This window comes from Triplophysa dalaica, unplaced genomic scaffold, assembly GCF_015846415.1.
Source record: "Triplophysa dalaica isolate WHDGS20190420 unplaced genomic scaffold, ASM1584641v1 Contig5, whole genome shotgun sequence".
Lineage (NCBI taxonomy): Eukaryota > Metazoa > Chordata > Actinopteri > Cypriniformes > Nemacheilidae > Triplophysa > Triplophysa dalaica.
Window position 1 is genome coordinate 136,421 of NW_026622639.1, and position 7,489 is coordinate 143,909.

A 7,489-nucleotide genomic window follows, 5' to 3' on the forward strand; every position below is an offset into this window, starting at 1 on the left:
AAGAGGCAGAAGCAGGGCAAGATAGTGCCAATGATTCTGATGGTCCAAGTTACCACGGAGGTGAAGAGCAAGATATCCCTAAATGCTGGACATCGAACGTTCAGGGATAAAAAAAAACAATATCCGTAGCTAATATGCCAAAGCAGAAAACTTGGCTGCCTAACCTGCCAGAAAAATAAAGTAGTTAGGCCTAGTGCAGGTGGGAGCCAGATGCATATTGCTGATGAGTGGTCCAAAGTTAAAACTGGTCCAACTGGCCAGATGCGTGTCGTGTTCATTATACCGAAAAAGAAATACAGGAACTCTGCTCCATTTTCAAGCTTGATAATTGTGAGACAAAATTCAGAGAGGAATGAGGGAATATATTGATGTGGTCAAAGTCAAAACTGTAGATGAAATGAATCCACCAGCACCAGAAGAGCTAAAACCCTTCCTTCAAGCAGTGAACACACTGGTCATCTCCACAGCAGAGTATGAAGTGGGTTCAGTAAGATGAACATTTTAACCACAACTAGAAGCACCCTAGAGATACAAAGTATGTCAGACTTGCTTTTCATCAAGTCTATTGGACCTCCACTAAAAAAAGTTCAAACCAGATGTTTAGGTCAAGTCTGCTTCAAAAACATTGCTTGGCTAATGATCTGAAAGCAAGAGCCGTTTTTTCATATATAAAATATACATGAAAAAACATGATTATGAAAATCTTTGGAAGCTTCTGCGAGATACTGTAGGGGAGAATGGGGTATGCAGCATTGCAGCAATGAACTGATCAGTTATTTATTTTGCTTCCCCTTTTTAGTCTTTTGTTTGAGTTTAGGAAGTTTAAGGTGGTGTGATACATTTGTTTAATCCATTTGTTCTTGCACTTCAATTAAAATTGACTTGGGTTAATGTTCATTTACAATGCTATGTGAGGTTTTGTTTCAACAATTAATAGTTGAATTCCCAATAGATTAATAGGTATCATGAGTATGAAGTTGCACTTGCACCCAGTGAAAGATTTGTCCTCTGTATTTACCCTAATTATGTAGGAGCAGGTACTCATGCCAGCCTGGGGACCAACTCCCATTGTGCCTTGTGGGTCAAGATCAATGACAGGAGTATCTGATATGTAATATATCAATAGCATGCATGTTATTTTAGAGTAATATAATATAATAATTATCTTCGTGCTTATTTAAAAGGGTACACGGTTGGTCTCCCACCATATGCAGAACAAATGACCTGACCCTAAACGTTATATCCATTCCACCATCCCCCCTGATCTTTTTTTACAACTTGAGTACTGGTTACGGCTCAAAGCATATTGTCTTGATTTGTTGAGAGTTCTGCATTTTCACTCCAGACACTGAAAATATTCATGACTGGGTCTGTTTTAGTTGTTTATCCAGCACTTCTGATAATAGTTCCAATAGTTATACTTTTTATTACACTTCCAAAACATATGTCCTAATGATGCTGGGGATATACCACATGTTTCAAATGAAGGGTCCACTGAAGAAAACATACTAGAGAGCTTTAAATTGGATAAATGAAGTCTGTGCAGGACTTTAAATGGTATTAATCCATGTCTTAAAAACAGAATTGAGGAATTTTCTTGGGCTCACTCCATTGTCTATCAGGTATATTTATTTCAAGATCTTCTTGCCACGGCTCTCTTATGCTGTAGTGAGACATTGGACTCTAACTGTGATAGTTTATTACATATAATGGATATTCCTCTAATACATGGACTCTTTTAAAATAGTGAATCCATTTGTGAATTTGTTGGCTGGTTAGGGAAGGATGAGAAATTATTTTGAGTAAAGCTGTGAGCTTTAAGAAATGTGAACTAGTTAGAGAACATTTCTGCTGTAAGTGTTGGATGATGAGGCAGACCCATCCCACCTTCTGCTTTAGTTCTCTGCAAGTATATCTTCTGAATTCTCAAGTTTCTTTATTCCACATGAACAGAGTAATCATTTTATCCTAATTAAAAAAAAATATTTTGATATATATTGGGATAAACTGAAATAGGAAAATACACCTATGTGAGTGTACTGAGACAGGGGAACAACTTATAAATTCTGGTTGAATAATGTGCTCTCAGAAGAACCAGACATGTGCTATGAGGTGTCCTTATAAAGCTTCAATCTAATAGTGTTTGTATGAGACACAGCTGCTCTCCAATGTCCAGTTTAATGAGTAAATTGATGTGTCATCAGTTCTTCCTTCACCAATGAGAACACATAAGATCTGATGATGATGATGATGATGATGATGATGATGATGATGATGATGATGATGATGATGATGATGATGAGCAGCAGCTGTACACAATCAAAAGCTCTTGTACTTCAGCACTTAAATACACTGACTCAACACTTATATTCTTCTTCTAGTCATTATACAATCAGATATAATATAATCTTGATATTGTTGATATTTACTCAATTAATATTTTACATTGAACTTAAACTTTATTTCTCAATTGCATGGGTTTCACAGACTGCGTCACATATGTGACCATGGACAATAAAACTAGTTGTATGGGTCAATTTTTTGAAATTGAGATTTTGACAATCTGAAAGAAGAATAAATGTGATTTCTATGGATGTATGAGTTGTAAGCATAGAACAGTATCTGGCTGAGAAAGTTTTTAAAGTAGGAAATTTACAAAATATCTTCATGGAAGATGATCTTTACTTGATATCCAAATGATTTTTGCCATAAAAGAAAAATCTATAATTTTGACCCATACAATGTATTTTTTCCCCGTGCTACTTAAGACTTAAGTTTTGTGATCCAGGGTCATGAGTACGTCCTATGACTACAGACATCAGCTCTATGCTCTGTATTTTTAGGCACCACAAAGACTCTATAAATCATCTATGTCCCAGCTAACAGGGAACGTTCCCACAACTTTCACTAATGTTGTTTTGAAGGTATTTAAAGGTTAGGGGAAAACATTCTTAAAATAATGTTTATGTGACGTTTTTATAATGTCTTCAATGTATGAGTAACGTTCCTTTAATGTTAAGAAAAAACGTCTTAAGAACAAAATTCTAGAAACGTTCTATTTACTCAACGAATGCTCTTGTAAAGTTAAAGGAAAATGTTCTTAGAACAACGTTCTTGTAACATAGTTTTGATGTTTTTCTACACTTAATGAAGGTTTTCATAACATTAAGAGAAAATGTTCCAAGAACAATGTTTACCGAACGTTGTTTTCATGTTATTTGTAGGTGATAAATGTAGGTGATAGACATTGGTTAAAGAGTTGGACTTGTAACCCGAAAGTTGTGAGTCTTAGGACACCCAGAAAATGTAATTGGGGGAGTGAACAAACACCACTCTCTCCACTCTCGTTCCAACAACCAAAGGAGCCCTTGAGCAAGTGTGACTTCTGCATTTAACGTAAGCACCCACTGCAGTTTCTAGTCGGTGAGACTTAAATTAGACCTGCACTTCTATACACCACTGCGGTGTGCTTCAGTGTAAGGCATCTGCTAAATTTATAATTTTCTCAGTTTCCCATTTCTCCCTGCTTTAAGTCTTGCAAACCGGAAACTGACGAGGGTTCTTCCTGTTTAACACGGAAGTAACACTCTACTGCTCCGCAGGCATCACAGCAAAAATGGCTGCAAAAACTGTATATAAGCTCTCACTGCTGTGTGTGAGCACTTGGATGGGTGAAATGCAGAGCACAAATTCTGAGTATGGGAAACATGTACTCATCCAAACAACACTTCTAAGAAAGAAATAACTACATATTTATGGTAGAAAATGTTGCTAGAAAATTTAAATGTCTACGATTAGTATGCTTCGTTGAGACCTCTATAGGACCCCTGTGTAACTAAAAATTGACATTTGAGGCAACGTGTCCTATGCAGCAGCACCGTGTCCTGTAATCTTGTGCACCATGCTTTGTTTCACAGTGTAACATGAATCTGGCTGAATTTACAGTAATGCTGCTCTGACTACAAATGACTGAGACCGGTATAATTTCTCCTATAGTGACATTTTTACTTAATGGACTATTCAATGTTTGCTCTTTTATGCATCAGTGTGTGAAAAAACACCTGCACATAACCTGGGACAAAAATATAGCACAATTATAGTTTTTCATGGCTCTAAATTATAAATGGAGGACAATTTATAGATGGGCCTGGCACAAAGTCTGTGTTTGTTGAGCAGTCTGGCTAGTGGTATTTTGATTAAATTTATATTAACAATAATTTTTTTTTTATAAATAAATCTTAGAAAATATTATATTTACTTTATTAGAATAATTGATGGAATGTGATAAAATATTAGATTATTAATTGTGTAATTATATTTTAGTGTCTATTAAGTAAGTAATCAATCGATCCATTGTCCATCCATCATGGGAAATCAGAAATATTATGAAGCTGATATTTTAAAATGTAAGATAGCTTTTTAAGAGTATGGCGCGCAAAACAGATCGTGCATGCGCACAACGAACATTTGTTTACTCCACATGGTGCTTCACTAGGTGAGTACAGAGCATGTTTTCTTATTTAGTCTTATCTTTGTGTTTATTGCGATTATTACTAAATTAAGATGCGACTACATATCACATTACCTTATTTATTTTTTCACTTTATTTGTAATTTTCCACTTATTGTATACAACAGTTATGTAAATAACAATAGAAAAAAATGAGTAAACCGAAAACCCACCATAGAAAGACACGGACAGACGAGACCCAAAATCGACCTGACAAACTTGTAACAGACAACGGGAAATAAAATAAAAAACAAAACAAAACAAAAACACACACAAAAAAAGAAAAAAAAGAGGACAAGTGCACCTAACATTCCTTATCACAGGATTGACCATGGGTTAATGTAAACATTCAGAGTTCCAGTTCCGGCCCAGGTAAATTGTTCACATAAGTTATCAGAGGGTTCCAGGTTTTGTAGAATCTGTTGGTGGACCCGTTGAGAGTACATTTTTTCTTTTCCAGTTTGACATTCTGCATAATGTCCCTTATCCTGTGGTGCTGTGATTGAGGAGCAGCAGCCTTCCATTTAAATAAAATGAAACGTCTAGCTAGTAAGGAGGAAAAGGCAATGACCTTCTGTAAATGAACAGGGGGGGGTGAACCCTGTTGTATCCAAAAAACAACCAAAAACGTGGGATGTTATAGGCATAATCTTTGAGATTACTTCAAAAAAGGACGACCAGAAGGGGACAAGTTTCGGACAAGACCAAAACATATGATAGGAAGTAGCTGGCGTCTGTTTACATCTATCATTAGGAAATATTCGTGCTAATTTAGCTTTTGAGAAGTGCAACCTGTGTATTACTTTGAGCTGTATTAAAGAATGTCTGGAACATATGGAAGAAGAGTGGACTCTAGTAAGAGCCATATCCCAATCCTCATGAGACAGCTGGACCCCCAAGTCGCTTTCCCACTGTTCTCGAATATGTGAAATGGAGAGGTTGCAGCTATCCATTATATGAGAATAAATAAACGATATTCTACTTTTATTCAGCATATTGACCCTTAATAGGGAATCCAAACAGGAGGGAGAGGGGAGTGTAGGAAAGTTTTTACGAGTAAAATCTTGAAATTGCAAGTATCGAAAAAATTATTATTGGTCAGACCAAATTTTCTGAACAGTTGTTCAAAGCTAGCAAAAGTATCAGTAACATACAAATCCTCAATACTATGAACGCCCTTTTCATGCCAGATTTTGAAGCCATTGTCCATTAAGGATGGATGAAAAAGATGATTGTGTTATTGGTTAATGAGAGGACATACTCTGAATACCCAGACACCTTTGAACTGAGTTATGATTCGTAGTGATTGAGTTTCTATTATATTGCCCTTAATATTATTAACTAGTGATGGCAGGGGTGCACAGAGCCAAGAAGGGAGTGAGTGTGGGCTGCTAGTAGCCGTTTCAATCTGGAGCCATGCAGAGGTCTTGCCATTCCAATCTTTTAGCCACAAAGAGATGGCATTTAAGTTTGCGGCCCAATGGTATGTGCGTAAATTTGCAAGCGAAAGCCCACCTACATCCTTTGGCCTTTCCATAAATTCTTCTCTTATGCGAGTTGATTTGTAATTCCATATAAAGGAAGAAGTCATTTGATTAAATGCCTTAAAGTGATTGTGGTATATTTACGGACAGTGCCTGAAATAAATATAGACACTTTTGTACGACATTCATCTTTATAGAATTCGCTCAGAGAAAGGGGCAAAATTGACCATCTTTTAATATCTTGTTTGCACTGTTCCAACAAAGGGGTGATGTTACTTTTAAATAGACTGTAATAGGATTTATTTACCTCTGGGTGGACGCAGGCTTCCTCGTCGGGGTCTTGTTGTAGAGGGACGGCCTGGTGTTCATAGTGGCAGAGAAAAGACACAATGGAGACGGATATAATTCAAAATGAAACCGGTTTTATTTGTTTTTAATGGCACCAACTGCTCTCAAGGCCAAGAACCTTGAACTGCAAGCCAGGACGTTGGTCTGATCTGCCACGTAGTACTGGAGAGCCGTGTGCGTGTTGTGACACATCGCCCGAGCTAGACATTCCCTCCGCCTCCGGGGCAGGCGTGTGTGGGCCTGGATGATAAAGAGACAAGGTTAGGCATTAGTTGTGATGCAGTGTGTAAAGTGGTGTGTTCGATTGAATTCACACGTGGGTGACGATGTTGTTGCGTATCATCATGAAGTCTGGGTGTTTGTCCCATATGTCTCCATGCCGTCTTGAAGTGAGAGAGAAGCACCATGCACCTGTTGCCTTGTGCGGTGCAAAACCTAATCAGATACAACGGATCTGTGGCTGATAGTATCTGTGATCCAGGAGTGTTCGAGCGGGCTGAGAACGACCTTCGCCTTGCCAAAAAAAGCTGCGGTCTTGTTGTGCTCTACCGAAAAGACCCGGAATCTGTCCTGCGAGGTTCCTGCTTTGCTCACCTCCACTGCCGTCATGTTGATCACGACGTCTGCGGGTCCCAGGGGAGCCGGGGAGTCGAAACCTTGGTGGGTCGCGCAGGAAAATCTTTTTGATTCACCTCATTAAATGGCAAAAATTGTGGTTCGATCACAATCCACTAGGGGGATATCCCACAGCCCGCCCCAGGTTTACGCGAATCGGCCCCTTGCCCGCATAATAAATTGCCTGTGCACTTAAGGGGCGACCCGGTCCCCCAATGACCAAACACAATAGAGCGCCCCCCCGGCCCGCAAACCAACTATTTAGCCCTGTTACTCACTATTTTGTCAAATTCCACCAATGACGGGCAGGACCACCGCCCACCCCCCCCCCCGCCCGCAGACTGACTATTTTGCCCGCTAACTATTTTGCCATACTCCGCCAGGGAAAGGCAGGAGTCGCTTGGGGGTTTCGTCATGACAACGTGAAGCAGGTTTTACGCCGCTGGAGCTTTCGGTAACGATGTCAGCGAAACCACTATTCTGCCCATCTAGCCACTATGGTTGCTCTGTGGCCATGAAACCACTATTGTGCC